This window comes from Camelus bactrianus, chromosome 8 (assembly GCF_048773025.1).
Source record: "Camelus bactrianus isolate YW-2024 breed Bactrian camel chromosome 8, ASM4877302v1, whole genome shotgun sequence".
Classification (NCBI taxonomy): domain Eukaryota; kingdom Metazoa; phylum Chordata; class Mammalia; order Artiodactyla; family Camelidae; genus Camelus; species Camelus bactrianus.
In genome coordinates this window covers 25,015,395-25,039,109 of record NC_133546.1, presented here as the reverse complement: position 1 = coordinate 25,039,109, position 23,715 = coordinate 25,015,395, and the positions used below count along the sequence as shown (strand labels likewise).

The window sequence follows — 23,715 nt, the reverse complement described above, 5'->3', positions numbered from 1 at the left end:
GAAGCCGTCATGGGCAGCCCTCAGTTAACTGCAGGAGAGGAGAGGTGAGGGTGGCTTGGATTGAGAAGGAGTGATGGTTAATGTTCAGACATGAGCATCTTAGGACTGAATTCAATAGTGAGTACTACGTATATTATATATATACATATAAATAAATTAAATGAAATAAAGAATAATTGATGAATTCTAGATTTAGTTTGCATCACTGCAGGTACCATTAGGTACCATTGATGAGATGGGGACGACTGAGGGAGGATGAGGTTGGAGAAAAGGGATGCAGGAAGAACTCAGGAGTCCTGTTCAGGACGCATTAATTTTGAGATGCAGTGTTCAGGAGAGAGATCAGTACTGACCTTAGATCTATCAACACCTACACTATTTAAAGCCTTGGCACCGGATGAGATCACCTAGGAAGATAATGTAAATAGGAAGAGGGTGGGGAACTAAGCCTTCCACCAGCATCCAGAGGTCAGGAGAGGAGGAGGAGCCAAGAAATGATTCAAACCCATATGCATCTGGGTTTTACATGGTGCTGCCTATATTATTGGAGCCTTGCCAGAGCTCATACTTCAGAAGACTCTGTAGACATGAAAGCCTCTTTATATATTCCTAGTGGTAAAGGCTGAGGCTTCCGGCTTGGACCCCAATGACAGGAATTTTCCATACATACTTGAGAGTAGCGTAAAGAAACTGTGGTATAAATATGCTGCTCCATGTTTACTCTTAGATGTTTTTAGCACAGTCACAGTTTGTATGTGGCCCCTAATGAAAGCTCAGTTGCTTTAAATCGTGCCATTATTATATATTTTCCTTCACACGAAAGTATGACACTTCGAATTCACAAAGACACAATTTACAAAGACTTTTGTTTTGATACAAAAGTCTAGAACTGGAAAAGAATCATTTCCTAGACACTGTATTATTTATGACAGTTTGACTTCCAGTCAGCCCACCAAAGCCTGTGTAACCCACAAAGATATGAAATCCAAGTGCAAAGAATACATAGACCCTAAACAACACAAAGAATAGGGTTTGTGAAAATATTTGCTTCAACTTAAGATACCAGGCACACATTTTCTTCTCCTCAGAGCAAAGATAGAGAATTGCTCATTGGGTGGCAGGGGGCAGAGAAACGTGCTCCCGTGGCCATGGTCACTCACATAAGATAGTCAGTGATTGTAGAAAACATAGGTATGTAAACTGATGAGAAGAATCCTGGGGAAAGATAGGAAACTCAAAATCTTGTCTTGGCTTTGACATTCACCTATGCTATGATCCCAAGCAAGTCACTAACTATTCTGTGACTCAGTTTCCATTCATTTTATTTTGGTTACAATAATCCCTCAAAGCATTATTATGAGAATATATATATATATATATAAAATGTTGAGATACATATATGTAAAATGTGTATTCGTGTGTGGCAGTAAGAATGGTGGGAAAATCCAAGTAACTATTAATTACTGTTCATTGTTGTCTCATAGCCTCATACCATCTCTTTAGTTTTTATTTTAATTAATGATCTTTAGGAAAATATGAATGGCTGAATTTTAATAATGTGGAACAATAATAACAGAAATGAAATTTGAAAGAAAACAACTAATTCAAACAATTCAGAATAAGTTCTATTCATAATAACATTGTGATTAGATCACCTCATTAGCTCTTCCAGTTTTTCCTAACAGATGCCTCAGTGAGTTGTCAAAAATGGTCTAATTCCAGCTTTCTTAAGGGCTTGAGTGTTTGCAGAGAAGAGTTTAGTTGCCTTAGCTAGTTTTTGTCTTATGTAAATATAATCAGTAGCCTCCTTATAATTTACCTCAAGAAAGCAATCTAGGATTTCATTACAAATCATTATTTAGTATTTCAGTGCTGCTCCATGCACTAAGCCAGGGAGAATTCCTATTTAAGATTTCATATTTTTATCAATGACTTCTCAACAATGACATTGCCTGAACTTTTCTCGTGCAGTATCGTCTACATCACACTTAACTCTGCTGTTGTCTTTTAAAGGATACTTTCGATTTCATGTAGAATACTGTCAGACAAAAATCATACAGATAAAAATGTCTGTGCCATACAGTTTGTACCATTAAATGATGAATGGACTCATCAAGGACAAGAGTTCATAGAATACTTTTAAATGGTTAGAAATTAGAAGTTTCCTTTTTTTTCTTTCTGATTAATGCTCTTTGCCTCAAGACAACACGAGGAGGGAAACCCAGCTTTGTGGATCCTCCCTTCTTAAAGAAGTCTCCCAGGGCAAATTCATTCTATGTTTGAAGTGGGTCTGTTAAATAAAGACTGCCAAGAACAGCGTTAATGCATTAACTAAAGTCTGCCACAGTAGTCTCACCTGGAATCTCATTTTTTGCCCACTTAACTCGACTTTTTGGTTAGTTAGTATATAATAAATTGCACTCAGTGAGCATGTGAACTTTGGAAAACATAACCTGAGTTAACACTACATATTTACATATCACTATTGAGGGAATGTGCTCTATTTCTCATTTCTTCATATCCAAATCTTTCACTTAAATTCTGTTTTTGAAAACCTCACAGTCAGCAGATTATAATTATCTTGGACTAAGTGAGAATTTTTCTGAGTTGATATTTTATTTTATAAATAAAAAGAGGCCTATGTAACAGAACCATTTCTCTATCTTGGTGTATTGTCTAAAGCATCAGTGCTTTGATCATCTGACTTCAATTAATTTTTTAAAATTACTCTTGTAATAATGAGTGAATTTTACAAGCATGAAAAATACTCTGGTAACAGTTTGTGCACAGAATCACTCCCTAAAATAAAGGTATCAGATCATTGTACTTACATCGAAGATGGAGGGCAGAGCTGAGAGTAACTGATCTAGTGATCTATGAATAAGTGACTGCTGTTGTTTAACTTCCCTCACTCTTCTCTACCACAAGCTTCTGAATTTCCCCCATCAGAAAACATATCTGAATTCCTGAGCCATCAACAAACACAAAATAACATGATAGATGAAAATATCTAAGGATAGGAGTAAAGTTATCTTCCCTATATCTTCAAGTGACCCTTAGTCTGTAGGTTTTTTGAAATCAGTATTTGAGTCCAAGAATATTATCAAACATTTTTTCACTGAAATAATACTGTGTCCTGTGGATATTTTGATGGTGGAGGGTTTTTTTGCCTAAATTATTTTTGAAAGATTCTTAAGTGTTCTCTTATAGAGGTCTTTAATATAGTTTGATGTGGTTCTGGAAATTTCACTCATTCTGGAGAACAAATGCTTTAAAATAGAAATAGAATTTACTGAATATATGAACTAGGCATATATGATCTATTTTGGTGAGCATTACTTTTATTTTGTTGTGACTGTAGAAGCAACATAAACATATATTTGGAAAAATATACAAATGTAAGTATTGATAAACATTATTAATACTTCATAGACCTAGATATTTTTATTTTATTAAAGCTTATTTACATTTTTAATTGCAAATATTTCAAATGTACAGAAAACTATAGAAAATGATGTGACAGACATCTGAATACCACCACCTAGATAGCTATAAGACATTTATTCAACAAGTATTTATTGAAAACTGCTAAACTAGACATTGTTCTAGGCACCTGCAGATTTAGCAGTGAGCTAAGTAGATAATGGGCAGACACAGACAATACATTAAATACATGTGTAAAAGATGATCACTAGTGATAACTGCTATTCCAAAAAGAAAGTTGGGAAGATGGTTAGGGAATACTGGGGGGACTAGGCATGAAATTTTAAACAGGGTGCTTGAGAGATCCCACTGAACTATGCAGGTACCTGGAAAAAGAATTTTCTAGGCAGAGAGCACAGCAAGTGCAAAGGCCCAGTGGGTGCCCGCTTGATGTGTGGAGTGTCTCCATTATCTCTTTTTCTCTGCCTCATTAATTTCTGTGTTTAGTCCAATGATTTTCTTTCTTCTATTGACTTTTAGTTTCCTCTCTTGCTCAATTTTAGTCCTTCTTCCTTTCTAATTTATACATTTCAAACTGTAAATTTCCCTCTAAGTACCTTTTTAGCTGGACATCATAATCTTTGAAATATGATATATTCATTGTGGTTTCTTTCTAAATCTTCGGTAAATTCTATGATTTGTAGTCTATCCAATAATTATTTAGAAGTGGTTATTTTAAATTTCTGAGTGTGGGAGGTGAAAAGGGAGTTGCTCCTTTTTATTATTGATTTCTGGAATTGATGCACTGTGTTCAGGGAATGCTGCTTATGTAAAATGATTCTTAGATTTTTTTTTATTTTTGGATATGTTTGAGACTTGTTTTGTAGCTTACATAGCTAATTTTTGTAGAAAAAAATCGATGTGAGAAAGAAAAGAATATATTTTCTGTAATTTTTGGAACAGTGTTTATATAAAGTCATCAACTCGAGTCTATTAATTGTACTGTCAGAATTGTCTATTCTTTACCAGTTTTTTGACCATTGAATTAATGACAGCAATCAGTATGTCAAAATCTCCTGCTGTAGTTATGGATTTGTGAATTTCTCATTATAATTGTGTCAAGTTTTGTTCTGTGTACTTAGAGGTTTGCCTGGTAAGTGGACGAATGTTTAAAATGATTATCTTCCTGGTAATTGTTGCTTTTATTCTTGCTTGAAGTCCAATTCCATTTAATATTAAAATATTAATAATATTTTGATAATATTCTAATATTAAAAGCTGTTATGCCCATTCTCTTTGGGTTACTATTTTCCTGACATATCTTTTTTTCATCTTACTTTCAACATTTCTGTGAGTGCATTTTTTGGTGTGTCTTTTTAGAAAACATACAGCTGAATCTAAGACTCTGTCTTTTAACTCTCAAGCTAAATCCATATATACATTGAAATTTATTTATTCAGTTTTAACTTTGATTTTTTTATTCATTGTGCTTTTTTGTTTCTTCTTGTTTATTACTCTTTTTCTTTTTTCTACTGGATGAAGTTGAGGGGTTTTTTTGATTGAAGAATAGTTGATTTACAATATTGTGTTAATTTCAGGTGTACAGCAAAATGATTCAGTTATATATACATATATTTTTCAGATTATTTTCCATTATAGGTTATTATAAAATATTGAATATAGTTCCCTGTGCTATACAATAAATCACTGTTTCTTGAATCTATTTTATGTATAGCTCATATCCATTAATCCCATACTTCTAATTTATCTCACCTCACCCCCTTCCCTGGATTTGAGTTTTCTTAATTCATTTTCTCACCCATAGTTTGAAGATTAGACATTTCATTTTTTTATAGTTAAATGTTAAATTTTAACATTCACACTAAAGTTAAAGTATAATTAAGTTTTTATATATATTCAGTATCTCCATCATACCCCAGAATATTATAAGAAACTCACTTAAATCATCTTAAATACTATTATGTCCACACACACCCCAAATACATTATTTTATTTCTATGTGAGCTCTACTTTATTTTTAATCCTTAAGCTGTTATCTTTTTAAATCTTGACAGTAAATGCTTATTTAAATTTCCCTACAGATTCCAGCATTGCTCTACATTGTTTCCTACATTTTATTCTTTCTTTTTAGGTTCACATTTTTCCTTTAAGGGTCTGTAAGTGGTAAATGCTTTCAGTGTTTGGACTGAAAATGCTCTTTTTAATTCTCACTCTTGAATGATGATCTAACAGGACAGAATTCTCTAAATATGAGTTATTTTCTCTCAACACTTTGAGCATAATATTCGCTTGTATTCTGGTCTCTATTGTTGCTGGTAACATTTTTTCTGTGAGTCTAATTGTTACTCTATGGTACACTGTCTTTTCTGGTTGCTTTTAAGGTTTTTCTCTCTGTGTCTTTTCAGGCCCTCTGCAAAGCACATTTCAAGACAAAATTAGAAATACAGAGTATTTCTTGGGGAAAATGGATAAAGGGCCAAGGAAGCAGGAGAAGGGGGAAGCCTTCAAACCACAATACAGATCTCATTCTGTGAAAGGAGTTTGCTGTAGGAAGACATTTAGCCTGCAGTGCAGCTCCAAGGGCCTCAGCCAGGCTCATGGGGGTCTCCTATGTTGGAAGAGTTTGGCATTGGACCAGAAAGTTTCGACTATAATACACTCACCATGCCCAGCACTGGCTGGGAGCAGTCTGCGGAGGGAGTGGCCTCCGTGTGAACATTGTCGTAAAACCTGAAGGTACAGCAGCTGGAGGCTGATAGCAGGTCCCCTCTTGGGACCAGAGCTGAGGGCTGCCACCCTGTCTTTCACGTTCTGCAGGTTCACTGAAACATCTAGATCTACTTTATTTATCTTGCTTTATAACCCCTTATTTCTCCTATCCTACTTTTCACATATTTCATTAAATATGGTTACATTTCAGCCACACTTTCTTTGAAAATTGTGTCTACTACCCTTTCTCCCTTTCTTGAAGTCTGTTGCATATATATGTTCCACGTTCTCATTCCACTATCTGTTTTTCTTAAACATATTTCTCATGTCTTTATTTCACTATACTTTAGAGTAAAAATTTTCCTTAGATTTCTCTTCTAGTTCTGCAATCTCTTGAGCCAGGTCTAAAAGGCTTCTGATCCATATTTGAGTTTTCATCTTCAGTTATCTTATTTCTCATGTCTTATTTTACAAATTTACCCATTCTTATGTCAGTGTCCTATTCCTTCCCTGTAATTTTGATCCTATCATTTATCTCCAGTAATGTGTAGCCTACTCGTTTTATGGATTCCTTCAGATTGTTCTGTTATATTCTAATTCTCCTGTCAGCGGACTCTTTCTTGATGTATTTTCTTTCCTTTTATGGTATTTTTAATTGCTTAGCTTATATTCAGCAGAAATATACTTTTTATGTCTGAAGTGTTTTGTGTTTTCTTCCAAACAGTGTCTTAGGAATTTTGCCATTCTAGAACCAGTCTGCATGTTCATTTTTTACACTTCACATTCCTATACCATTTCAATGCCAGTCTCAGGTCTTGGTTTTCAATTTCTTATGTGTGTGTTTTTTTTTTTTTTACATTTCCTTTATAACAGAAAGAGAAATTGTCTTTTCACTGCCCTGGAATGATAAGCAAAGACCTTTATTTCTCCTTTCCCCAAGAGAAAGCCCATGGTCATGCTAGTACAAGCCTCTTGGTTCCAGTTTTCTTCACATTGTCTTCTGACTAAACTGTAAAACCCCAACCCTATACCCTAGGTCTTTGTTAGTTTTGGTTTTCTCCAAAACAGGTTCTGTGACACAGACTCAAAGGCACATAGACTCTTCAGAGATGGGTTACAGAACCCCAGTAAGACAGACAGAGAGTCAGTGGAAGGGAGGTGAAGGAAACCAAGAGTATGTTTTTAAGCTATCTAAGTCAGTGGACAATTAAAGCAGCAAACTCTGGGATATGATTCAGAATGCTCATAATTAATCCACCATAAAGGGTGAGGGAGTTGGTATATTTGTACACGATAGCTGAGGAATCACTGGTTGAGGGTTACCAGGGCTGGAGAGGAGGAGATAATATTCTCTGACATTTTCAACATGCCATGTGCCATCAATCAGAGAAGCTTCCAGAGTTTCGGGGAAAGAAGCCCTAAGTCAGAGATGTGGATCCTGGCCACTGAAAGTCAGCAGGAGCACCTTAAAATGCCCGAGGGATGTGGCCTGGGCGCTCTCAGCACCTGCAACATCCCGTTGGCTGCCACCTTTCTCTCATGACCAGAGCACCTAGATCTAAATCATTTCTTTACTCTGGTTCTTAGAGACTTTCTATTTACAACTTTTGTTACATATTTTTTCTAGCTTTTATTTTTTATGTGTGCTTATAGTTGGAAGGAAGTGTACCTAGGTTAGCCCTTGTGTTGCCAAAACCAATATTCTAAGATATTCAAATGTACACTTTAATTTTGTAAAATAAGATAACACTAAATATGCTCTCATAACTTGCTCTTATACTTAAAATAACTTTGACACTTTTTCCATACCCAGACATATAGGTAGTCTGCCTCATTCTTTTAAATTTATTTCTTTAAATTCTTACAGTTAGATATTTGTTTACAAGATGTCACTATGACAAAGTATGCAATAAACATTATTTCACCTATGTTCTTGCATATTTATTGGTAGTATATCTCTGGAATAAATGCCTCATACTAGAATTTATAAGTCAAAACGTTTAGCACAGTTAAATTTTATGTTATTTAATTTTTTAATTTATTTTTAATTTTTTCTTTAATTTATTTATTTTTATTGAAGTACCATCAGTTACAATGTGTCAATTTCTGGTGTACAGCACAATGTCCCAGTCATAGCACAGTTAAATTTTAAAAGGTATGACCAAATCAACCTAATTTTTTTTTTTTACCATTCTTATTATCATGCACAGCAAATAAGGGCTTTTCCTTTATCCTTACCAAAAATGTGTAAGATCGTTTGACTCTTTGATGATCTAAAGAGTAAAAGCAGTAAGTTACTTAATTTGTTTTGTTTTAATTATTAGTGAAGACAAATAATTTTATATGCTTCTTGTATGACTTTTGCTCATATTTTTATAGGCCTGCTCATTATAAAATTTGATTCATGAGAGCTTTTTTTATATTATGAACACTAGCCTTTTGCCATATATCTCGAATGTGTTTTTTGAAGTTTGTATTTCATTTTTTGAATTTGCTTATTGTGTTTTATTACCCATGTAAAATTGTATGTAACCAGTTTCACCCATTTTTGATTTTGTGGTTTCTCATTTTAATATTATGCTTTTAAAAATCCTTCTAGAATTATTAATTATAAAAAGAATTTAAGCAGTTATTGGATGCTTACTATGAACTGGGTATACCATGGCATGAGGTAAAAGGACAAAAATGAATTAAGAAGCCTTTTATTGCTTAAAAAAGTATCATATTAAATATAAAATATTTTGTTCTGTTGAAGGAATGAAGTAAATAGACCTTTCCCCCTCTACAAACAAGAGAACAGATAACAATTCTCCAAACTTGTGTATCTTTTTTTAAAGAAAATCTTAAACCAGTCAAAATATCAACATGTATAGTAAATAATAATATTTAGAACTGATCAGCAAGAAAACCCAGGCCTAGAACTCAAGGTCTGTTTATATACTGATACTGTAAGACTGTCAAACAGTGCCATTTCTTTATTAGCTGAGGCAAATCCTGCAGGACCTATAAAAAGAGGGTTGTTTTTTTTTTAAATATACTTTTTTGTATGTTTAACTAAGACTCATCTAAGTAGCATTTTTATACACCTACTATAATGACCAGATTTTGCTAAATGTTGATATAAGAGAATAGAGTTTAGGACACAGTTCCTGCCCTGACGGAAATATATAGTTGGAGAGGCAAAATATCCATAAATAAAACAAGGAGTAATTTGAAGGTAAATAGTATGTGACAGACTCTGTGTCTATACACATACTGATAGTTCAGGAAAAACAGTACTCAGTGGCCCTGTAGCAATCAACAGATACTCATCCTAGTTCAGTGCAGATTCCTTAAGTTGTGATCTTACAGATCTTACTGACATTTGCTGACATAAGGGACAGTAGGAAAGATCCAAAAAGTGTTTATATGTATAAAATTATATAAAAATATAAATATCTACCAAAAAAATGAAAGAAATAAGGACAACCGAAAAGTCTTGATTTTTATGTTAATGTTGTGGAGCAGAACAGTGAGTAAGTCACGAAGGCAGATGCTCTAGAAAAATCACTTATCACTGTTTTCTTATGCAGAGTAGAAGCCCACCCCACAAATCACATACTGACGTTGTTGACACTCCCTCCTCCTCCACTTGCCCAACCTGACCCTCTTTGGCTTGAGTTGCCTGTCAACAAAACGGGATTCAGAGGGAAGATCAAAAAGAGAAAAGAGTGGACTACAGATAATCCACCACACAGAAAGTCTCCTCGGGGAAGCCTTTGCTCTGGGCCACATACTTCGGAAGCAGCAATGTTGGTGTGTAATTTAGGGGCTCATGAGTTTATTTGTCTAGTAAACACTTATCGAATGCACACTATGTGCCGAGCACCATATGTTTAGATGGGTGGAACCAAGAGTCGCTTTTTAACCAGTTAGGGAAAGAAAATGTCAGGCAAGAGTATGAGAAAGTGGAACAGTGAATTGGATGTGTAGAGCTAAGCAAAACGCCACAGACAGAGTCAGATGGCGAGGAAGAGGTTTCAGATCAAAAGTGGGAAAACTGAAAGTAAAACAGGATTGAGAGCAATGCTTGGAAGCTCCACCAGGAGTATGAAGAAGTGAATTTGTCTTTAAGTTTTCTGTTCTGGAACTTAAGAAAAAGAGAATTTGGAGCTGATCTTCCACTGGGCCCTGAAGTTGAGGAAGGCAGAGGAAGTCAATGCCAAGTTTCCTACATAAAAGAAATCCTTCAGCAAAGGGGATTTCAAAGAGCTTAGATGAATAATTTCCATTTGGGGCTGGTAAAGAAAGGGAGACTGACATTCAGGGGGTGAGGAAATCAGGAAGAAGGCAGTTGTCTGGATATTTTCTTTGCAATCTAGATAATACTAGAGCTCAGCAGATGAATAAACAAAATTATTAATTTGCTAATAGTTCCAATCCCATAGATACTGGAGAGGAATATTTTTTCTTTTTTAAGCAAGAGTCATCTCAGGGTAAATCTCAGACCAGGTTTGGTGTTTGCACATCTTCCTCAGTGAATATATTTCAGAGCCTAGGGATACAGAGGCCCCAGAGGGAGGATATGCATCATTTGCTTTTATGACATTTCAGTTTTGGAACATGCAAGTGGCCTGTGCTGTTTTATCAGGCTACATGCGGGACGTATCTTTGAGACAGTTTGTATTAGAATCACAATGTTGTATAAAAGAAAGAGTAAGTCCAGTGCTAGAGTCTGAGTGCCAATATCCAGGTCCTGCAACATGTTTTTAATAACAAATACCTACTGCAGTGACCTGTAAATCTAGAGCAGCCATTGGCCTAAAGACCAAAAGGGGTTATAAGTTAATGAAGACAAAGTTTAATGTAAATAAAGCAACGTGAGCAGACCCCAGAATCCAATCTGTTAGCAAGTCCCCAGTATCTCTGAGCTTTTCTCTTTTTCTACATTGTATGGGATTTTACTTTAGAGGAGCTCAAAATAGTCCAGAAGAATGCAGTTGAAATAATTGTATTGTGTAATTAAAATAATTACACAATTCCCTTTGTGACACATTGTTGAAAATATTTGAAATTTTGTTTAGAACAAAGTTGAGAAAGACTTAACTTAACCTCCTCATCCTTCCGCTTACTTTAACTTGTGGAACAGGCTTAGAATAAGAGTAGTTGGCCCTCCATATCCGCAGGTTCCACGTCACCAGATTCGACCAACTGTGGATCAAAAATATTCCCCCCGCCAAAAAAAATCCAGAAAGTCCAAAAAAGAAAAACTTTAATTTGCTTCTGTCAACTATTTACATAACATTTGCATTATATTTACAGCTATTTACACAGCCTTTACATTGTATTAGATATTATAAGTAACCTAGAGTTGATTTAAAGTATATGGAAGGATGTGCATGGATTATATGCAAATATTACACCATTTTATTTAAGGGACTTGAGCATTCATGGATTTTGGTATCCACGGGGGGCCCTGGAACCAAGCTTTCAGGAAACAGCCACGGATGGCTGTACTCTTTATCATGTAAAGCTGAAATTCTTTTACTATATTTTTAACAATATGCTTTGGAACCATTCCTCAAGTCGGACTGAAATTTGCAAGTGATGAGGTTTGGGATGGGAAGTGAGGCCACCAGGAGCAGCTGGCCTGATTCGTCTAGGGGAATCACTCAAAGCCTATTAAATGCTAGATTTGTGGCTAATTCTCCTGTTGGAGATCCACAACACACCAAGTTCTTGTTTATTAGCGTGCAGTGTGACCACCGGGAACAAAGACTTTTGTTAAATTGTCTCCTACTTCCCTGAGTTCCTCAGAGTGCTGACTAAAATGTTCTATGTAATTCGTGTGAAAAAAAAAAATCTTCAACTGAGAAAAGATTGTTTTCAACTTTCTTTCCCTCTGTGTTTCTCCTGCTTCCTGTTGCTTTTTTGTTTGTTTCCCCTCAATATCAAATCATATCCACTGTTTCTTTTGGTTTGAACATTCTCAACTTCTCCCTTCCCATTCATCCATTTTTCTGCCCCTTTCCTGTAAGAATTTCCTCAATTTAAACCTTATTCAATAATAAATATACTTCACAGATTGAACAGATGGATTACAGGACTTTTTCCCTTAAGATTTCCGTGTATAGCAAGGTTCGCTTCTCAAACGAAATAGTGGGGATGATGAGAAAGTGTTCAATCCTTGCAGTGTCTGTGCAGGTTTTTAAAGCAGTTTTTGTTTTTGCACTATGTGTACCCTTGATTTATAATTTTTATTTTATTAACTAGATTTGTTCTATAGTGAAAATCCAGATTATCACTTTTCCCTATTGGAAACTTTCAATGACTGGTGGAGACCTCAGTATTTCACTAGATGGCCAGTAGTTTGACATTTCAAGTTATTATAAAGTTTCCATTAGATGGGGCTGAAATCCATGTGTGTCTTTCTCTGTTACTACAACAGAGAAGAAATGTCCTCTCCCTTTCATGAGGCAGAAGTTGAAACTGGAAGACAAATCTCCCACTCTTCAGACTAAGCCTCCTCAGTGACTCCAGGCACTCCCTGAAGTGTCAAGGTATCCAAGCCCCTCGTGTTCCTGATTTACTTTTACTGATACTCTGCAACTTGTTAAGTTTCCTATAAAAACCATGCCATTGATTTGGGGGAATGGATTGGTCATATACAATTTATGACCATCATTAAAATATTAATGTATATCCTAAAAAAGGGGGCGCTCTTGCCAAAGACGTGTTAAATGTATGGCCAAGAACGTGGGTCACTGTCAGCTAAAGAAGCTGCTGCATCATTTGGACATATACTAGATGTCCTAACAGCTCTGTTGAAGACAGTGACATTAAACTCTCAACAGGAGACCTTGAAGGATGCTCAATTTTCTACTGCTCAAATAATAAGAATTCAGTGAAGCCAAATGAGACAGAGTATCTCTTGATGTCTAATCTCTTGATGTTAATTCTCCTGGGCCATCAAGTCTTTGGAAAGTAAAACAGATTTCTTTGAAAAGTGCTCTCTAATTGTGTGTGCAAAATCTGATGGTGTTTATTGTTTGAAATATGAGCCTGGAATAGACAGTGCTTTAGTTAACAGGGCAGTCACGGTTAAAGAGCTTTGCCAATAAGATTGAGGAGAAACATGCTTTATTCATAGAACTTGCATCAAATGCTCACTTGTGCCAACCACTGAACTAGGCTGTGTTCTCAGACCTTAGTCTAGACTCATTTCGGGCTTTAAATATGGGTCAAATAACCAGGGAATGTTTGCATAGTCCTAAGTCATCAAATGTCTTCCACTGAGACCTACAGCATTTGTTTCAGGGCCACCCTGGCAGTGCTGAGCCCCCTCCCACTGGGGTCCTCAATTCTGATATACTCAGATCACCAATGAAGGGAGTCAGTTTCTCATCAGGTTCTGCCCGGCCTCACCAGATTGAATGGACATGACTAAATCTGCATAGTTGACTTATGTATCAGCAAATGGGTTTCAACTTTATTTTGTATTTGGTAGGAAAAACTCATTTAATAATAGAATATGACTTTCTTTCATAAATGTCTTACGTAAAATAATCTTTGAATTACTTTGAATTATTTGAGTACATATAGATAAATTCTTGTCCTTTCTGAATCTTAGTAGCTCACATCTCACACATTCATAGAATTTGGGTGCCAATACTGTCCATGTGGAATAAATATAGAAATATGTCTATATATTTTATGGATTCACACTAGCCTCATATTTTCCTTAAACAATAAGTGTGATTTACACTAGATAAATTAGGTCCATCTAGGGCCACTTAGTATGTATTTATTTTTCATAATTTTTAGAATTTTTCTGTTTCTACAGTACAGAAATGCTCCCTAGATTCCCTGAGCCCTCCACACTCAAACTGGACCTTCTTGTACCCTTCCTTAATCATGGCTCTTGGATTTCATGTCAAAATCTGTAGACTGGTCCCAGTACTTCCTTAAAGTCACTGGCATCCTACACACCAATCCAAAAGCTTTTGTTGAATTTTATTCTCTTTTACTGACTGTGATGTTTAATATTGTTGGCAACTAGGAGTATTTCTAGAACCCTCCCTTCCCTTGTTTTGACGGACTTTCTGTATTTCTAATCTTATTGATTAGTCAGCAGGTATTTACTGAACACTTAAGGTCCTGGTCCTGTTTATTTTTCCCATTGTCTTCTCCACTGTTCTTTTCATGATCCCTGAACTCAGATCTCTTGCTTGTTTTTCAGGCTCTTCCTCTGAGCTGTCTTCCTAAGATGAAAATTAGTAAAATTATAGAAATTTTGAGTTAGAATGAACTATAGTACCAGTTTACCCAAGTAGCAGTCTACAGATGAGGAGATTACACCTGGTAAATCAGGTGTCTTCCCTGAGATCTCACAGCTCGTCAGTGGCAGCCCACATCAACTCACGTAAAAGTGAAAGAGTTTACATAGTGTCTCCTCAACTTGTGTAGAACCTCATTCAAGATCTTCTAAAGCCCCAGAACCAACTCCTCTCTTGACTTTCTAGTTCTGTTATCGTATATCTATTCTCCTCTATTTCAGAGTCTAGATTTTCAGTCACATTCATTTCCCAATCTTTTGCTTCCCTGTTCCATGGAGCCAGATAGTCACAATGTCCAGTAGAGCCTGTCTTCGTTATGCCTTGAGAATCTGCTTTTTTTTTTTTTAATTCATTGCCACTACCTTGGCCTAGAGCTGCATTTTTGATGAATCTGTGCATATACTGATAACACCTTCTCAGTGGTCTTTCAGGCTTTGATCTCTCCATCATCAGTCCATTCTATGCTTCAGTATTTGAAAAATCAGTTTTTGTACATCACCCTTTCAGAAAACCAATGCTTGTTTCCCTCTATAAACAGTTCTCTTTAATTGTTTGTAAATGTCCAGGAGAATAAGAGACAGCCCTTTGGAGAGGCAACATCTGTGACAAAGAAACCTCTATGGGACAGTAACAATCTTTTAAGGGGCATTTCCTTCTTTTCCCCCCTCCCTTTCTATCTTCTTTCTCTTGACAAATACTAAACATTTGTATTGTATGCAAGGCCTTGTGCTAGGGGCTCAACATATAACAGTAAGTCTTACTTTTGAGCATTTTATAATTTCTCTGCAGATTAATTGCATAGACCTAAGAGAAAAGAAGTCTTCCCTAAACTCTAATCCTACTGGAAAAAGTAGGAACATATGAAAGGATCTGTTTAGCGTATACTCAATATACACTGAGGTGTTGGTATTTATTTAATGTTTGTACTGCATTCTGCTTTCAAAATTGTTAAGCCAAAGTATATCCTTAGTAATTAACCAATATTTATACAGAATATTTTAATTATAACTGAATCACTGTGCTGTACACCAGAAACTAGTACAGCAATGTAAATCAGCTATCATTTTTTTAAAAGACCAGGGTGTAGAGACAGCAGGTGAGTGATGAGTGGCTGCTGAAGCTGGTGCTTGGGGGCAAACTAGACAACAGGAAATTTAGGGGATGATGGAAATGTTCTAAAACTGGATTGTTGAGGTGATTGCACAACTGGATAAGCCAATAATCATAAAACTTTAGACTTACAATGGGTGGATTTTATGGCTAAATTATACCTCATTAAAGCTTTAAAAAAGGAGGTGATGCTCTTTCCTGACAAGCCCACAGTGAGAGAGTCACTATGTCCCAGGCCTTTCTTCCACTCCACTTAATTTTACTGTTAGTTTCTAATCTTCCTTTACTATGGTGGCACCATATTCTACTTCTTTTTGAACCTAACTTTTTAGGAACAGAACTTACTTTTTGAAGTTTGCCTGAGACTAGAAATGGAATCTCTTCACTCAGCAGTCTGATCTTCCATAGGTCACGCCAATTTGCAGATTCTCAAGAACATCTTTAACTTCTCTTCAGGAAACTGGTTTCTTCTAGAGAAGTCCTGAGGTTTGGCTAATATGATCCCCCAACAGAGGCCCCAGGCCTATATCAGAGTGTAGGTCTAAGCCCATTCAGTCTCTTGCTGAACCACTGCCAACCTGAGCCCGGGAGGACCTGGCTCTGGGCCCATCCCGTCCAGCCTGCTGCAGCTGGAAGATCTCGCTTCTTTTTCATACCACCCTCAGAGTGGGAATAGGTCAGGGACTCGAGGGTACCAGCTATACTCCTTGTTACTTTGTATTACACATGATTGATAATAATTTACAAATTTGCTCTGATAAAACAATGACATTTTCAAAAAAATTCTATTATCAGAGATTTCTGAAGAAACACAATGTCGGGATGTGGTACACAAGTCAAGAATTTCCTTATAAAACTGTCCTTTACTCTCTGCTTTATTAATGTGGTAAGTTTATTAGATAGGTTCTAGACCTTCCCTGTGGTGTTTGGAGCTGCGGATCAAACAGGCCAAAGTAGCAGATCAGAGCCCTGCCATTGATTTGTTTCACTCTGGTGCATGTAAATGATTCATGCTCAGCAGGACTTGTCCTACTAGAGATAAACAGAAGGAAGAAACTATGCATGGCTTCAAAGGTGCAGCTTGATTCCACTGGTAACCCAGCATGGCAGTCAGCACATCTGGCATTTTTAAGTATGCATCATAAACTCTCCCAGGAATCAGCACCATCTTCCCTGAGATTGCTATAGATCAACAGAAATGAATAGGAGGAGAATGTGGAGAAGGATCAAATGAGGCAACAGCTGTAGCCTCACCTTTTTTGTTGGCATGAGACAAGTTGCACTAAGTCCAGGAAAGCAAATATGCACTTTCTTAGGTCCATGGAGGAAAATGCAAATTGATAATGTGAATGTGTCTCTCATCAACTCACTACTGTGATATTTTGGGTGCCCCTGCTCTACTGGTGTTTCTCTACTCATGAACAACCCGTTCTCCAAGAAGCTACTTAGAGTTGAAGTCTTTATTCACCTATGATTGTTAAAAGTCAATAATATAAAAGAAAGGCATATTTCCCTTTTCTACAATCGTAAGCCACTTGCCAGAAAAGCTCCTGTTTCCCTGCTCCCAGGATTCAGAGGATTTCTACTGCAATTTCTACAGATGTCAATTTCTGCAGTTTTGGGATGTACATCTTGCCAGGGTACCACATAGCCGTTCTTTATTCCACAGGTAATGCTGCGTTTACAGGGGTAATATGTTTTCCTCCAGCCCTAGGCAAAAAGCAAAGACATTCCTAATCTTTCTGATTAACTTAACTATAATATTGTGCTGTGTTAGGAGAACTAGATTTTGAAGTGGAAGTAATAGTTATAATTTCAATGAGAGAACCCACAGAATAATTTTAAAATGATGGGTGAAGAGAATCTGAAAGAGTGAGACTCATTAAAATAGAAATCTTTACAGAGATGAGTGCACACAAAGTCATAGATCATTAAGACCAAAGGAAGAATATACATGCCAGACACTGAAATGGCCAGTTGGTTTTATCTTTTCTTACCATGGGTTGAGAATTCCCTCCACGTGTCTCAATTATGCTGGGAAAAACACGGCAACCCTCTGAAGGCATTATGAAAGTTATGAATGCATTGTAATGAAGTTAGAGCAAAACTGAGGCTGGTGATTCAAAAGACTTCTTAGACTATGAGTTCTTAACTGGAGGTCCTTGCCAGAATCGTCCAGGGAGAGCTTTCCAAAATGTTCATTCCAGGGTTCCACTGCCAGTCATTTTCATTTACTTAGGTCTGGAATGAAACTCAGGCATATGAATTTTGAAAAATTGCTCCCAAGTGATTTTTATGATAACCCTGGTTAAGAAAAAGTGTTTTCTACCTTGTAGTTGTATATCTATGATCTTCTCCACCAGATCACAAACTCCTTTGGAAGGAGCCTGCCACATTTACCTTGTGTCTTCTGTGATCTTAGCCCAGCTAGACTATGAGCTTCAGAAAGGAAGAGCGTGTGCTAGTTTTGTTCATTATTGTAATTTCTCTTGCCTTCCCTCATCCCTCAGATAGAAGAGCATGTGGTCTGTGGTTGGGGCCCCAAAAATTGAATTTTGAAAGTGAATACTAGGAATATCATTATCTACGTATGGACTTGAATTTCATCCTTTCTTTTCTGTAATTATTATTGTTCATTATATACCTAGTGAATTCTCAAGTATTTGTTGACTGAACGTACTGAGTTTTGAAAGTTAAACAGAAGTTATTTTAACAGGTGTTTGAGTGACATTTGTAGAAATCAGCTTCATTACTTTATATTCATGTTCTCTTTTTGGGCTGCTGTTAAGTACATCTTTGGTTGACCAGACTGGGTGAGAACAGCTCATTTGTACCTCCTTTCAGAACTCAGGAATCAAACAACTAATCTGAAACAACAAAACAAGCAGATACAGTTGATATTATTTCAAGTACCTTCCCAAATAGCATTATTAATCAGTTTTGCCTCACGGGACTATCATAACACTTTAGTTTTATAACAGATGCATCAAAAAGCTATTTGAACCATATGACTTCTAAGATCCCTTAAGCCTACTTCTATCACAAGGAGAGACTTTGTATATGTGCTAGTGATATACGTGAAATGAAATAAAAGCCTTTCTAGTCATTAAATAATTACTGCAGTCAATACTGACGTAGTATTGGATAAGGTAATGTAGTAACTCACCTTTTCCATGTTATTTGAATACTGTTGACTGATAACTGAAAATAACTAGGAATGATAATATTGACCAAATGTGGGTTGATATTATAGGCTATCATTCCAAGCTCATAAATAGAAGATATGACTTGAAATGCTCAGGTAGTCACCTTCTTGTGAATTATAACAACCATTTCTCAGTATCTTTATTAAAGATACTTAAGCTTTAAGGTACAGTGTATTTGTAATGGACTGAGTTGAAAATGTGTAAATGGAATGTGCGTTTTGTTTCCACCTTCACTATTGAACTTATGTCCCATGAAGTCTTTCCTATTCTCCCTCTACTTATGCTCTTGCCTTTTTCTGAACCCACATACATTGACTCTGTAGCTCACTTATGCACTTACTTTGCCTTCTTTTAGACTTTCTATCAAACTGCAAACACCTATAGAAATAAGAGCCATTCTTGCTCATCCTGTGTCTCCTGCTATGACAAGCACATAGCAGGTACACAATTATAGAATCTTTGACTTGATAATCTGTTATCCAGGGATTAATAATGACAGTATATTCTTAACCCCAAGAATAATTACACCATTGTCACTGAAGTAAAAAGAGAACGTTTAACTTCAAATTTTGATGTCTTTTAAAAATAGATGTTACAAGCTGATTTAAAGTGGCTCTTTTAAACTGTCACCAAAGGCATTTATTCTAGTTAAAAACCTGATCCATTTATGTATTCATGCATAATTTATATCCCACCTACTACTAAAAATTAATTGAAAGAGCCATTAAGATGATGCCAATTATGAAAACTACTGAAATACAGTAACAAAACCAATCACAAAAAATTTTATTCCCAAACTTGCCTTGATATTTTTAAATGTTTATAGGTCAAAACATTGACCATACCTGTATGCATTAGCTCTATAGCAAAGAGAGTTAGAGGTTTATTTGTTAAATATTGTAAGCTAGTTATTATGATTCTATTTCAAATATAGCATTTTTTAATCTACACCATTAACTTACACTATTTTAAATGTTATAGACTATGGAATGAATTTAAATTTACATGTATATATATATTCAGGTAAAAAAATACCTTGACTTGGCTTCAAATGAGTTTAAATACGGAGAATTCCAAGGAGTTACGAAGTGAAACATTTTAAGGTCTCAGCAAAGCCACAATAACAGGAATTTTAACTTGTTCCCATTTTTCTTGAAAGGTGATTTGAGGTGAGGACTCTAAGGAAGCAAGGAAGTTCTATTCTAAGAGAGAAACATGAGGCAAATGGAGACCCAGGGAGAGAGGAAACCCCCAACAAAAGCCTCCCACCTTCCCTCCACCCAAGATTCACTTACCAAATTGCGTGATTCCAGTGAGCTCTGCACAGTTAACCTGTCCAAAGAGGGTATGTGGCACACATTTAACTTTCCTCCAAGCTATGTTGAAATGTACAGTATATCTTGAAAATGTAGTTTAAACTGAAAATGAAACATGTGGACACTTCAGTACAAGATGGACCCTGCTAAATATGAGAATATGTTTACTCAGGTGGATTCAATCATAATTTCTACTTTGTGAAATAAAATTCCAGTCTAGCTTGCAATCTGAAAATTGATTTCCTTAGGTTTTACTGCTCATAATCATTATTAATAGAGTCCCTATCATTTATTGGCTTCAGATAAGCTAGATCAGGAAGAGAACCATCTGCCTGTGGACCAGAAAGACACCCAGTGTCCTGTGACCTGTCTCCAATAGCTGCCAACATTGCCAGGCACAAGTGTGCCCATTCTTGACCCAGAAAGAAGTCCTTTACCCAGTGTTCCTTATGTTCAGTGCCAGTCTGCCAGTAAGAGTTTTAACAAAGATCAGTATTAAATGTGGTTGTAGGTTTCTGTAGGGCTGCTGTGGGCAAGAACAGTTTGGGAATAGTGGCTAAAAAGTACACTCATTGTAGCCTTGGAATGGCGCTAAGGCCTCATGAAAACACTTAAAGCATAGGGCCAAGCAGAACTTTGTACCTATAAATAGAGGCTTCTGTGGAATACTGACAGAGCTTGTTAAGTCATTAGTAAATCGGCTAAAAGAACGAGGTAGAGAGCAAAAAGAATACAAAGGGGATTTTGACAGAAATGACAAGTATTTCAGAGTTCTCCTACAGCCATTGCCTTCTACTAGCACGTGCTCCATCACCTTCCATATTGCTGCCATAAGTGTTCCTTCCTGTCCATTTGTACCAGTTTCCTTACTTCCTGTGAAACAGACATCTTGAGAATATCTTACCCTTTTCCACATGTCTTTCTCTGCATCTGATACGTTTCTGTGGATTAGAGCTGGAAGTAGAGCTAACACTCATGAGCCTTAGTTCCCATGAACCTGTTCCTATAGAGTAGGTTGACTCAGTCCTCTGAGTCACTGCCAGAAGAACCTCCCTTGTGTCACAGGATAACTATTCTTGAGCCACTGCTCCCAGAATTGGCCAAACAGATGCCACTCTAGGCACTTTCTTAGGCCTTGTGACTTTAGCACCCACATTCACAGCCCCAACCCCTTCTTGTGTACCTGTTACCATCTGATTAAGTCAATCTTCTGCTGTAAAACCTTCAGGTATCCTCATTGCCACCATTTATTGAATATCTACTATGTGTCTGGTAATGTATTAAATGCCTTATATATATCTGCCATAATCCTTGCCACGTGTCTACTATCATCATTGCTACTGTAAAGTGTGGACAGGAATGTTGCCAATAAACAGTAAACGAAGGATGTTGAGGCCATCAAACCATCAGCCACTGTAGCCTCCCTGACTGTGTGCCCTGTGGGTATTCAGGATGGGGGAGAGCAGGATACTTGCCCCAGATAGCTAAGGTGCTAATAAAGGAATGAATTCAATAAACCCAGACTCTTGCATCTTCCCATACATAGAAAAGCTTTAAATTTATTAACTTTGAGATGTCTGGTTTTCTTTAATTAACAGTAGTCTTTTGATGTTCCAGCTACTTGGTTTTTGTTATAAAAACTCCTATATATCCTGGCTCCTCCTTTACCTCTTCAGAGCTGTCCCTCCGAGCTACCTGAGAGGCTGTCTTCTAGGCTTAAATCCTCAGAAAGTCTACTGAATAAAACACAATTCTCAACTTTTAGGTTGTGCATTTTTTTTCATTTAATAAAAGTATTTTTGCTATCATCATTTTATAGATGAAGAAAAGGAGACATGCATGGAGAGATGAAAGAATGTACCTAAGAGTGCAAAAAATGGTGATAAAGCTGAGAATTAAACCAAAATAAGTCTGGCTCCAAACTCAAGGCTCCTTGAGCAGGAGCTCATACCATTCAACAGTTCCTCAGTGTACTTCCCACCCCCCCACCTCCCCACCCCCATAATCTTGCTGCTGGCTGCATTCCAGCTCCATCTCTGACCCTCCCTGCCTTCCACTTAAAGCTACGGCAGTAGTTAAATACTTGTGGTCCACCAACTCCCTCCTCTTCATTGTGTATTCATGCTCTTTCCTCTGCTTGAAATACTATCTCCAATGTAGTTTAGCACCCCTCATCTTTCTAGATGTGGGTTCCCTCAAGAAGATCTTCCTGGTACCTCCCTCACATACGCAGCAGCCTACACCCATCCCCACTCGAGAACTCGCAATAGGTTGCTGTCACAGTGATCCTCTTAGGTGTGTTCCCTAAGCCTCAGAAGGTAGGAAGGTCTTTCTCACCTTCACATTTCCAAAACCCAGCACAGGGCGTGGCACAGGCAGAGACTCTGAGAGTGCTTGTTGAATGCAACTTATTTGAAACCTTAAAGTACTTTCCCACTGGGGTGTGTTTGTGGAAGAAAGAGAGAGACAGAGACACAAAGAGACAGAGACAAAAAAATATGTGTTTTAATCTTCCCAACTTGATTTCATGTTTCGTAAGAATAGGAACAGTGTCTTCTACTTTTATATTGTTCTCTTTCAAAGCTTCTTGCTTGCTGAAGGCAACAGGATGAATGGCCCTATTTTCAAATCAGTGTTGAATACACCCATGGCCATGAACTCTGCAGAAGAGAAAGGCAGTGAGGGACAGATGCCAACAGAGAAAAGTGCACATTTATTTAGTATGAGGATCTCACTAACTTGCCAAAGGATTTATAATTCTAACAAAATTAAGCAATATCAACCTAGGCAATTAAGAATAAATATTGAACTGAGACAACATAAAGGAAAGAGAAAAGTGACACTTGAACTACTTCTATTTGGACACTTGATTTAGCAGTGCTTCCTAGCAAATAAAACGAAATCAGAAACCAGTTAGCACTATGGCTTATCAGTATTTGTTTGTCTAGAAACAATAGGAAACCTGGTTTACGGTGGTTTAAACGTACGAGAGTTTATTCCTCACAAAATTCTGAAGTGGCCACCCACTTTGACTGAATAGCTGAACCAAGTCAGGGCCAGCTCTTGGTCTTTTCCTCAGGCTTCTTCCCTACAATGATTGCAGGATTGCTGCTGCTGTTCCAGACATCACATCCAGATTTAAGGCATGAGGAAGAGAGGGACACTTTAAAAACCATGCTTGCTGCTTGTATCCTGTAAAGTAAAAGCCTTTACAGGCTTCTTACGTTTTATTGATTAAAACTATTGGCAGTCACTTCTAGGTGGAAGAGGGTTTTAAAAGCATATGTCCTCCAAAAGTTTAGTTCATTGTACACGTGAAACTTACATACTGTTATAAACCAATGCCAAAAAGAAATAAAATAATAATAATAATAAATATAATAATAATAAATGTTTTTAAAAGCTTGTCTGTCCAACTGTGGCAGGACACATTGCTACCCGGATCAGAACTGGCATTGAGTTTACAAAGAGAAAAAGGCAGTATGTACTGGATAGGCAACTCACACTTACAGTTTGTAGTTTCCATTGTTTGCCAATAAATACATAAATTCCTGCAGAAATTTATCACGTATTTCAATAATTATTTGATGAATTAATAGACACATATTTGGTCTC

At 36.7% G+C, this 23,715-nt stretch overlaps 1 protein-coding gene across 2 annotated transcripts in view; it reads left to right on the top strand.

The window, feature by feature from the left end:
- The window catches only part of PDE7B (phosphodiesterase 7B), a 290,370-nt gene that overhangs the window by 15,761 nt on the left and 250,894 nt on the right, over positions 1 to 23,715 (top strand). The window contains exon 2 of one of the 2 annotated variants that reach the window (XM_045524588.2): positions 19,944 to 20,129. The exons of the other annotated variant lie outside the window; for it this stretch is intronic. The gene's annotated coding sequence lies outside the window, so the exon portion shown is untranslated. The remainder of the gene's footprint in view (positions 1 to 19,943; positions 20,130 to 23,715) is intronic. 2 annotated transcript variants of the gene reach the window in all.